Source organism: Cupressus sempervirens, chromosome 1 (genome assembly GCF_028749045.1).
Source record: "Cupressus sempervirens isolate cs-2001-9-10 chromosome 1, ASM2874904v1, whole genome shotgun sequence".
In the NCBI taxonomy this organism is placed as follows: Eukaryota; Viridiplantae; Streptophyta; class Pinopsida; order Cupressales; family Cupressaceae; genus Cupressus; species Cupressus sempervirens.
The window spans coordinates 459,152,257-459,164,751 of NC_143118.1; the positions used below are offsets into that span (position 1 = coordinate 459,152,257).

At 34.4% G+C, this 12,495-nt stretch overlaps 1 protein-coding gene across 1 annotated transcript in view; it reads left to right on the forward strand.

The window, feature by feature from the left end:
• Window positions 1-12,495, forward strand: part of LOC149578283 (uncharacterized) — a 91,445-nt gene that overhangs the window by 12,560 nt on the left and 66,390 nt on the right. The window lies entirely within an intron of this gene.

Consider the following 12,495-nt stretch of genomic DNA (forward strand, 5'->3'; position numbering starts at 1 on the left):
AGACATAAAAGTAAGGTACCTGATAAAGAAGTTATCATGCATGTATCATATCCTTGTATTGTGCAAGTCTTGGCATCTGGTGGAGAGTTGCCAAGGGCTTTACCTCCCAACCGCGGACCTTTACGTATCCCCACACAATCTTAACTGAGAAAGGCCTTCCCTACCCCGGGATTAGGCTTGGGACACCACTGTCCTATCACTGAGCATCCTAGTGTTAGAGTGTCGGCTAGGCAGCCAACCAGGCAATGGATACCTTCCATCAACCTATCTAACAACTGCTAGCAATCTTGATCTCTTGTGATCACAGTAGCAAGCATGCCACTACCCTACCTTGGCCAAGGATTTGCGTGGACACTATGTACTCGATCACCCATCGCTCCTTGACAAACAAGACCTATACTTTGGACTATCATGAGCTGATTTAGATCGTTAGATTGCTTATATTTATTATTTGTTTATTAGCTACTGATTTCTTTCTCTTATCATGCAGGGATAACCCACTGTTCATTAATTATCAGCCCACACCCTTCATCTCGACCTTGCTGGTCATCCTTGATGAATCTCGGGGTGGCTGTCTAAACGTTGTATAATCACAACCAAATACATTCTGCCTAAGCCTAGGATTTTGGCTTAACATTAATACAAAAGATTCATGATGCTTTTTAATTGTCTTTCTTGACTCTTCCTAAGAGTGTTGTCTCTTATCTTAGAGGCATATAGAAGATGTCCCTGTATAAGCATTGCATTGGTTGGATCTCTTTCCAAGTTAAACAATGTTATGATAAGAAAACTAAGTCTGAACATAATAGATTCTTCAAACTCTTATGCATGTTTGTACAACCAGACATGAGTAAATAGAAGACGTTCCATTCGAAGCTAGACTCTATCTAAATTATCATTACTTTCTTTCAATTCTCAAGCTAAGATTTCTGAGCCTCTTATAACAACTGTAAAGAATAGAAATAATACCTGATAAATATTATCGCTTCCTTTGTATGTGTAGAATGGACCCTTAGCAATTGTTGGTAAGTGTGAAGCAAGGGTTGCAATCGTAGAGCAAGGATTTAAGAGGTGCAGCCTGCAATATTGTCTCACGACACTATATGCTTGCGCTTCTCAAGCAAGGATGCTCGATGTTGTATGAAAGATATGCGCAAAAATGTTGCACGACTCTGTGTGGAAAGTATTCTCAACAATGATGCATGATATTGGAGATAAGCAGCTAAAAATATACGGTAGTGGAATTGCAATTGACTGCAACTGCGAATGTGATATGGAGTGAATTTGCAAAATAGTATGCGACTGTGAATGGAATGAATCTACAGAACAATATGCGACTGTGAATGGAATGAATCTACAGAACAATATGCGACTATGAATGGAATGAATTTGCAGAACAATAAGTGGGCTGAGAATAAGATATGAACCTGCGATTGTTGGCATGAAGAAACCATCACATATAAGAACTTGTCTCTTTGATAGCATGCGCGGTTACGAGCAAGAAGGAAGAAAGTGGCAATATGAGTTACAACAAGAATCATCAACATATATGCAATTTCATATTATTTTTTTTAAAGAGGGGTAAACGCTTTGACCTGGAGCTATGAACCAGTGAGGCCACAAACGGGGGACCTCATCCCCATTAGATTTGAACCTTGATGGCAAGGATAACAACTCAACAACTTAACCATCACGACAGGCCACTATTGGCATATGCAATTTCATATTATTAAAATGGCCACTGAGAAATATGAAGGCCCGCTGAAGATTATAAGGAATATGGCTGCACATGATATAATATTAAACCATTGCCAAGTTTGGAAAAAATAAATAATAATAATAGCTTCATCCTCCTAATGTTTTAATATAAGGACATCATTGTACCTACCTATACTCATATATGCACGTGTACGTACACATACACATACATGGGTAAATCCTAAACATATGTATCTTCTGTAGTCAATTTTAAAGTAGGCGTATACATTCTTGTATACCTTAATTGATTTACACATATATACATATATGTATGTACATGTATAAGTATATAGGTATCATGGTTTTGTTATATTAAGACATGCCTGACACAACAAAAAGCTCTGAGAATTTCCCAATATTTAAAGGTAACAATTTGTTCTTATGCTTAGTGTTTTTCTTTTATTATATAATGATAAACACATATTGACTAGGTTAGCTCATGTTCTTCCATAGTATACTCTTGCTTGCCTAGCCGTTTACCCTTATCCATGCTGATTAGAACTCATACCCGTTGGCTCATTGGTGGATTGGTGCCCCTTACCCAATTCCCTCTCTGGCAATGCTTCCCCACTTCTTCGTGCTCCTGCAAAAAGAGAATTACCATAATAATAACATATTCCTCATTATAAAATCAAAGGTACCATAACAAGTAATCATTTTCATAAAACATCATAACGATTGACCGTCATTTCACTTTTCATGAAATTATAATGAATAACCAACTTTTCCATTTCACATGAAACCATAATGTTCAACTAATTTACTAGTCAACTGACTTCACCTGAAATCTCAATGGCTATAAGAACATTTTAAAATCAAGCAAAGTTTGGGATGTAACAAAATATTAAAATATGTCTTAGACAAAATTTTCTATAACTATTTTAAGATTGAACTTAAACATTTAAACCAGGATATATATTCATAATCATATTCTATATATTTAATTAAAAAAATACATTATTTTATTTACAATGCATAAGACATCATAATATAATGATTATTAATTATCAATTAATTATTAAGATTCAAACTCTTAGTTAAGAAAGGATTTTAAATCTTAAATTTGCTTCTATTTCTTTTATTTAAGATCTTCAAAATTTAAAAAGAATAATTATTATTTTTATTATCAAACTTTTCCATCATCACACCTAAGCATTTGCTAATTTAAAATGATTTCATATTAAAAGGAGAACAGTGCAAATACTCTAATCCATTAAGGAGGTTATTACTTTTTGTTTACAGTCCTAAATAAATCCTATGCATCTATGACTAAAATATAATTCACGCAAGTTTTTTTTTTTTTTTTTTCTCAATGTGCTATTCTAGGGAACTTCTACATTAAATATACCCCATACACCATTTATTATAAGGATGAATCCATATCTTGGAGGAATAGAAGTAAGAAAATTAGGGGTGAATTTAAGATATAAAAATATTGAGTATTGCTCCCTCCTCACATGTCACGTAATGCTTGACAAATAAATTTTCCACTTAGCAATCCGAGATAGAATGGAAACATGTGAATTGTGAGACATAAAAGAAAGTGATTATCATAGAAATTGGCTTATAGGACAAGAGGATTCACCATAGCAATTACATTCCCTTTAGAGTTGCGGGTTGCAATGAAAAAGAGTCCAGTTTCAGAAGCAATATAAAGCATAATACCTAAAGAATCTGAGATTTTTAGGAGTTTTTTTTTGAAGTATGTTTACCTTTTAATTTTTCGTTGTTGACAGAGGACCTAAAGTTGTTTGAAAATTTTCAGACAGCGTATGTTGAAAGAATTGAAACACATTCAAGCCCATGCAATCAGCAGGCACAGATTTGGTACCAAAACAAAACATGGAGATATGTATTCAAACACAAGACTGATTCAATATTCATTTCCATAAACTCCAATCAGCGGTAATATTGGGCTAAAAAAATTGCACTGTATGCGCAGAATAATCTAGAAACATGAAACTTATAACATGGAACACTAACATCATGAATATCGAGTGGCTGAAAAGAAAAAATATTGGGGTTTTATTTATGCCACTGACCATATCTTTGAAATTTCAGTTAAAATTTCCTTAATGCCTGCAAACACTGTAGGTTTCACTAAGGGAATCTATGAAATAAGAATTCAGAATTTTCAAAGAATATAAGAGTGCTAAGGCCTTAAAAACTTCCAACTTGCAATCGGCAGGCTAACAACCAAACTCCACAGCCTATCCCAGCTGCTTCCAGCCTGCACTTAAAGCGTAAGCTTTGGAACATAAGCAGGGATGTCTACCAAACATTCAAGATGCCTCAAAGAGATGTTGTCTAAAGAATCACCATAATCATAATATATGTTCAGATGGATTTATTGAAAAGGATTTAAAAGAATCTTTCAAACAATGTTATCATCTTTATACCTTGTAACTATCATTACACATCACTACAGCTTTTAGTTCATAGGATACTAACATAATTTCTACAACTGAATCTCAACCTGCGGTAAATTGGTAACTTAACATAATCGTCAATTCTTACTGTATAATAGAAATAAAACAAATTTGAATGAATTTATCAGTAAAATTAAAGTAATTTTGTTTTTGAGTAAGAAAAAGAATAAAAGTCTAGAACCTGGTAAGATACAAAACCTCACTCTGTACATTTCATTCCTAAGACCTGCAAATTCCAGAATACAGCCCTTTCTCTGTATTCTTGTCCTTTTCAAGCTTGCATATATAATTCATAATTGTCAGAGGTCGTGCCTAAAACCAGAATAATGCTTCCCATTCAACCACCTCTGTTTTTTTCCTTATCTAGTTTTCCATTTCCAGAAATTTCTGCGAAATTCTCCCAAAAATGTGGTCGTTGAGAGTTCTGTTAGAGATGGATGGATAAATGTAGAAGCACACTCCAGGTATATCAACTATTTGTTAGGATGTCTTCAAGAGACGTTGCATCATGGAATAGCATGATTGGAGGAATGCCACCCCTAGTAGTGAAGGCCGTAATTCCATCCCATTCCCTTGACATCATCCTGATTCCCTATTAATGATAGATTATACTGAAATTTATGGAAAAAGTAATAGTTAGGTTAAAGCTTTTCTTTTATTAATCTTGTTGGGTTTCATGTCTCCCCAAGGGCCGCTCTTAGCTGAGACGTTAAAGAAGAGAATAGGTAAGAGTTTCTCATGTATTAGTGTATCTAGTTAGATTTAAACTCAATTCTTTCCATCGTATTGTTTCTTTTATACTAGATTTTTATTGTATCAAAATTTTACATCACGCATCTCCTCCTTGATATTCAATCTCAACCACATTAACCGCTAAAATATATAATAAGAATATAGCTGAATAGGTCCACCTTAGTTTAATAGAAGATCTAATTAAAGTACTAAATATGATATTAATTAATATATGTTGTGACTATAAAAAGTATTTTGTAGTAAGGAGGAGAATAAATTATATGGTTGGTGCCCATCTATTTGATTCATAACATTATGAATCATTTTATTTTTCTCCAAATATTCATATGGACAATGACATTCAAATTTTTTGTTTTCTATAATCAAAATGAAATAACACAACGTTTTATATTAATTGTTACAAGTAGGATCCATTTCTCTTGTCAAGTGTCATGTCACTTCATATTGATGGAATCATCTATCACTTTATAAGAATTTGTAAGGAAGTCACTAAGGTTATGTTAATTATATGTCTATTCATCTACATATAAACTCAGTTAAATTCAATAGTTGTATTTCTTTAAATCTTTATTATTTCAAGTATTTATACTACATCCTCAATGTCTGTTAATGAATTAGAGAATTGTTTTAGGGTCATGACAGTTTTGTAACTACTTGTCTCTCTATTTTCATCAAACTAGGGCCTGGTCTGATTAGGCCAGGTCCATATGTTTCATCTTGGGGGTCATACTTCTCATTTTTAGGCCCCATCCTTTCAGATTTAGGCCCACAAACCATCCTCTTAAGGCCACACGCTATCCATACAGGGCCCATACATTTGATTTTAGGGGCCTTTTCTTTGAATTTAGAGCCCATAGGCCCTGTATTGGGCCTGCTTTGCATCCATTTTAGGCTCTAGTCTCGAGATAAGAGCCATCGTTTGGTGATTAGGATCTATTCTAGCACCATTTGGATCGAACTCGGGCTTGCACATACATAGCATGGACCATGTGTTTGATTTTAAGGCCTTGGTGATTGGTTAAGGCCTCTTACCTCTCCATTTTTGCATTACTTCTACCTTCCCTCATTAAATCCTTTGACTCAAGTTGTTTCCCTTTGTCCAATAAAGATTTCTTTCTTTCTTTGCCACACGATGAGGTGGAATCCACTCCTTGATGTTGCAACCTTGCTTCTTGAGGAGGTGGAGTCCACTCCTTTGATTTGTTGATTGCCAGATGAGAGGAGGAATCCACTTCTTGATATGTTAATGCCACTTGAAGAAGTGGAATCCACTCCTTGATGTGGTGACCTTGCCACTTGAGGAGGTGGTATCCACTCCTTGAAGTGCCAACACGAAAAGGGGGAATATTAATTTTAACAATAATTGTCTTTTTATTTCCTTTTCATAGCAATTTACTTGGGCAATTTTTATATATCTTTGGCTCAATTTTAATTTCAATTTCTCCATCAAAAAAGAACTTTCGACTTCCTTTTTACATCCAAAAAACCCTAAATTGCCCCTAAAAGCTTATCAACGCTGCCCTCTAAACCCATTAGGGTCTCCACTCCCAAACTGCCACTAGTTAGTGGGATCTCATGTTCTACAAGAAATTTGATTACCATGAGGGGGTCTGGAAATGGAGACCAGAATCAAGAACTTTGACAAGTAAAATTATTACTATTAAATGCCAATTAATAAAGGTAATATAAAATATTTAACTATCAATTGGCATTTAATATTACTCTTTATCACTACCATTTGACATTTGTTATTGATCAATGATGAATTATCACACTATCAAACATTTTTAGTATTACAATTTTGTATATTTCTTCAAAGTTTTTGTACACACACACAAGTAACCAAGGGCAAAAAACCATTGCATGTACTGACCTACTTGGTTCTTGTACTTGTAACAATGCTTGAACAACTCCCACTGACAACTTAGGAAAACCCTAACAGTTTGTGTTTGCTGATTTGCAGTTCAATTACATTCCATTTTAGCAATTTAGTTAATTCAAGATTGCCTTCATATTAGTCGTATTTGAGTTTTGGTTTATCTAGTATTCTGAGATTTGGTGGATCTCGGAGGGGGAGGGAAGAATAGGCAAGGAAGTTGGGGCAGTGAGGCGTGATGGGATGGGGTTAGGTGGTTTTTTTCTATCATGGCTCTGAGTAGGCTTATGGTACGAGAAGCTGTTAATTCCATATTTAAATTACTAAAGAGAGTGGGGGCATGCCAACAAATTCACATTTGATGGAGAAATACACATTAACATTGAACCCGTTAGGATTAAGGTGCCATCTACCTTGTAAATTCTATGACATGGTTCCAACACCCTTGGAAAACATCCTATAAGGTACCTAGGATGTATTGTAAAATGATTTGTAACATTTAGTTCTCACTATTTTTGTAATAGATTTGTAATAAGTGACTTTGCAATAATACAATCTAAATATAGGTAAGTAATTTAATCAAATCTACATAGAATAGATAGCAATATTTTTTTTTTAAAGTGCGAGAGATGATCATCAATTTCTAAATCAACAACATTTCATAACTGCAGAAAGCACCTCAAGTGTAATTTTAAACTGAATGTAGTTTATCACTATTGCTACTGATAGCTGAAATCAAAACAAGAGCTGTAACAATTATTGAAGTAAAGTTTGAAACCTGAAGTAAAGATTCCAGCCACAAACCATTTGGTAACAATTATTGAAGTAAAGTTTGAAACCTCTATCTCCAGCCACAAACCATTTGGTTCCCCGTGCATTCTCCATGTGGAGAGTCACCCTGCCCTGCTTGAGGATGTAACATCCGATGGACCAAATTCCATCTGAGCTCTAGTGGGCTTACCCTACACTATTCTAGTTGGTCACTCTCTAGGTAAACCCTTATCTAGTATGGTCTCACTCACTCAAGGGTGTAGCCAGATCTTATGAATAGACATACGCTTTCTGAGCAACACATCACCTTGGCCAAGAGCTCTTGAATAGGCACGTTGAATGTGCAGTCCTGGTTCGCCACTCTACTAAAAATTGTAACTTTCATATGACCCTACTGGTCTTGATATAGGCTTTACTCAGCTATGGTAAACATTAAAATTATTGTGCCCATTTCATCTATAAGCTATAATGAGAGGTTTTCATTAAATATATCTGAGCCATGGTTGCTCATGTGAAGACATATAAATATCATTTATAGGTTTTCTAACCATTTTCATTCTAGATTAAGTTTTGACTTACCTGAACCTTAAGAATATGGCCCTGTGGTTTTGAATTAATTTTATGAGTTCCAGTTGTTGCTGGTAATACACCGATATATAGTAGACAAGTGCCTTGATAAAATCCCAAATATTTTTCCGTAGTATATACTAGTGTATGCATTGTTTCATCAGTGAGCTTTTCATGAATAGTTTGTTCAAATGTTTATTGTTTAATAAATCACAGCAGAATTTTACAACAGTGCAATGGTTGATTGCTGTTATACTTTCAAGATTTGTCGTATTTTCTACATCTGTCTTATTTAAAAGTACATAAATCTGAGTCATCTTAGAATGCTGCTCTTAGTAATGTCTCTTGCTTGTGAGGCCTTCATTAAGAGCCTAACAAATGAGCTCAAAAAGAATTTCACACTGAGCTGTTTATTATCAGCACATTAAGCTCTGTTATTGAGCTGTAAAATCTGCTTCTATTCCATAATTTATTTGATATTCATCAGCAATACATACGTTTTGACTGTTGAATAACATGGATCGGTTTTTGCAAATGTAATTACACTGCCATTGTTATAGGTGTGTTCCAAATGCAGATCCTAATCTCTTATAAATATAAGAGTAGGAGACATGTCTCATGAAGAGACATGTCTGTATGATTAATCATTATTAATTAATATATTAACAATATAAATCACAATATAACATATGTATTATATATAGTATACATGTATACAATTTTCACACATGTTCAAATGGAGTAAGCATACATGTTTATCACTTTCAAGTTAGACTCAGAATTGCAAAAAAGAAACATTTTTCATTCATATTGAAATAATATATGTCTTTGTATTATTCACCATGATGGTACAATTGATATTTACAAGCGTGAATAAAGATGCTGAAAGTAAATATCTCTCACACAAAATGACTGCAAGACTAGTCCCTTTGCTGATATACATTCCCACTATAAAAAATTGCATAATATGAAAGAAGAGGATAGAGTAGAGGAAAGGTCATGGGCACCAGTCTGTAATGACTGGTAACGCTGCATCCATTTGATTCTGCCCATTCGCTGCTTCGCACCACATCTTCTTTAAACTTTCCAACTCTACATTCAAAAGAAACATATGTATCTAAGCAATGCTGGTGTCTCACGTCATCTCAACTTTCATACTCCTGTCATGCTACATATTTTTCCATAAAACAAGAATATCTACTAGCAAAAGGAAAACAATCATGACATATGTTTTCCTGTATAGTGTTATGATCAATCTGTTATGATCACACTGTACAGGAAACAAACATGTTAATAGAAAAGCAAAAGCACTAAAGGGAGAAATCGAATAGGCTTGAAACCTTTTGTTCTAGATGGAGTAATAGGGTTGAAAACATCAGGTTGCAGCAAAGAGCAATACAAGCATGCTGAAAAGTGAAAGCTACAGAAGATATGGATATGGATAAATGTAAATAATAGTTCCATCAAAGAATGCTTGTTTTCTCATCAATTTAAGGATTAAAAATCAGATAAGTTCATAAGGAGTGGTGCTGGAATGGAGCATATGGAATTTTTAGTTTAAGAATCTACAGGCAGAGGGAAAAGAATGAGCAGTGAATAGAGAAATCAGTCAATCAAGTTTAGAAGGGTAACAACAGCAAAAGGAGGTTAAGAACATAAATAGAATGTAAACTGGAACCGTTGTTGTTACAAAGTGAAACAAGTGAAAGTTAACGCATTGTACCGGTATTTTCCAAATATCAGCCAAACAACAGAAAAGAAAAGGACACGCAAGCAAAAGAGCAGAAAGGGGGTTGGAACACAACGACCAAAGTTGGTTAGTTAAAGGCAGAATTAATTTCTTCAAACCAGATTGGTATATATAATTTTTTTTTTTCTCAAACAACACGTGCTCAATTTTTTTAAAAACAAAATATGTTTCAGCCAGTCAAAGTTGAGAAAGCATTAGTAAAAAGAACGTTCTATATTGCATTGAAAGTAAAAGAGATGAAAGTGTACAACTACAAGAGTAATAAGCAAATAAGCAAACACAGATTTAAATAAGAATATGAGTAAATGTCCATGCTTTCAAGGTGTTCACTCAATTCATTTCAGCTGGTAATATAAAAATACAGGTAAACCCTTGTGCCTTGCAGGTCTAAACCCTCCATCAAAAATACAGGTAAATAGAAAGGTATATTCAGATATGTAAGCAATTTGAAGGACTGTATCAAATGAACCCGAAAACCCTCATTCAATTCAGAACTATCTGAAATTCATAAACATATTTTCATATAATCTTTACTACTTGAGTGGAATACGTGAGTTATAGAATCAAAGTATTTGCTGTATATAAATGCAAAAGATGTTCTTACCCATTAAGGCTAACAGTTTCCATACCGGCAGAATGAAGCCATGAAATATCCAACAAAACATACACTTACGGCAAATGACACAGCTACAACAGAGCCACGACATGTAGACATAGAGAGAGAGATAAAAGACAATAACAAAACACCACCATAGCAGGAGACAGGAGTAACTAGCACTCACGACCAAGAAATATCTAGCAAAACCTCAATAAAACCCAGCAAGCCGTAGCTAATGGTGGCCACAAGCACTCACGAAATGGAGATACAACAGCCACGACAAGAAAAGATCAGAAAAGAAGTGCAAGATCAAAGACCTAGCCAAGACCCATGACTAAAATGGCTCACTACAAGTAGAAATGAATAACAAGCCAGCCAAAGTCCTCCATAGTCAAAAATCCAGATCATAACAGCAGTCACGACATCAACCAGGACATCATGACTCACGACAAACAACCCAGCAGAGAAATGAGTCATGAAATTGAGTAACCAAGAAGGAGCCAAGAAATATGCACAAACGTCGAGCTACGAGTCATGGAAATGAAGCAAAGTCACAGCTATAACAGCAGAAAACGACATTACAAAACCCAATAGTAATCACGACATGGAGATGAAGCTACCAATTCCAAGAAGGGCGGATGAGAGGAAGCAACCACGTGAAGTAGAGCATGGAGACGACCAAGCAACAAGGCCTCAACACGAGCATTTACAGCATGAAACAAAACCAAGAGCAAAGTGCAGACAAACTCGTAGAACCTAGAATGGTGCGGCTAGGGTTTCTACAAGCCCTATCCCTTCTCTCTTCCCCTTTCATCGATCAAATGAAGAAAGACTAAAATGCTAAAGTTTTTGTTATCTTTTCCTTATCAAATTTAACACAATATACTTTCAGGTTTGCATATTTGCGTGGGTTAGGAGAATGATATAAATTATTAATTAGAATAATAGTATAGGACTTAACTTTTAAAGTCTTTGTTATTATTTTTATTAGTAACTTATTATTATTGTTGTTTTATTTTGTTTGAAGTGTAAATATTATTATTTTTGATTGATAAAATATGAATAAACTATTTAATAACGATAATTTTTAAAAATACAAGTAATAGTAAAGGGTTGATTAGGCTATTTTTAGACTAAGTGTTGAAAAGAGGGAGTTGTATTCATAAATGCCTAAATTTGAGGGTAACGTTTCAATTGCTATTTTTAGACTCGTAGATCAAACTCATGACTTTGGAGTCAATTATGGAGCGGTTTTTGGCACTTATAGAGTCTTCTTGGACTTGTCTACATGTGTATTGGGTCAAGGCACAGTATGGAGTGCATGTGGCATGTTTTTGGATCTGTTAGGCTATTTTTGTAAATAGTCTTCTCTAGATTTTGACCCTCACTTCCTGATTTTGTGGAAGGTGGTGTTGTTTCGTTATTGTTATATACCCCTCTTGTTTATAGAGAAGAGGTTCAGATTTTGAGAGGAGAGAGATGTGCATGTGATATTCGTCCTTAGCATCTTTTTCTTGTTTTGTTTTGTTTTTTGTTTTTTTTTTTTTTAAAATAATTTTTCTGAGCTATTATGCAAAGATATTGTTATTTGGGCCTTTGATCGTAATACAATTTTCATTGGATTCAGCTTTTGGAGTAAAGGATTTGGTTGTATGCTTTGTGGCGGTTGCTGTTATTTAGTTGTGTTTTATTTTTAAACCTCTTGGGTAATGTCTCTTTTTTCATCTTCCGTGTCTGATATTTGTTGTTCATAGGTTTTGAGTTGTGTTTACCTGGTGATATATTTGATTGTGATTTATTTCTTTTCGTATGTTCATATTTTAACCTTCTCTTAAAATATTTGTGTGGATCAACAGTTCTTTCAAGCTGTGTTTTCGTGACTCTATTGAAATCATTCATTGTGTTACAAGTATAACAATAATTTGCATTATTAATATGGTGTATCACCTTAGTTTTCATCATTTAGGTTTTCCATTTTAAAGCTTACCTCTTT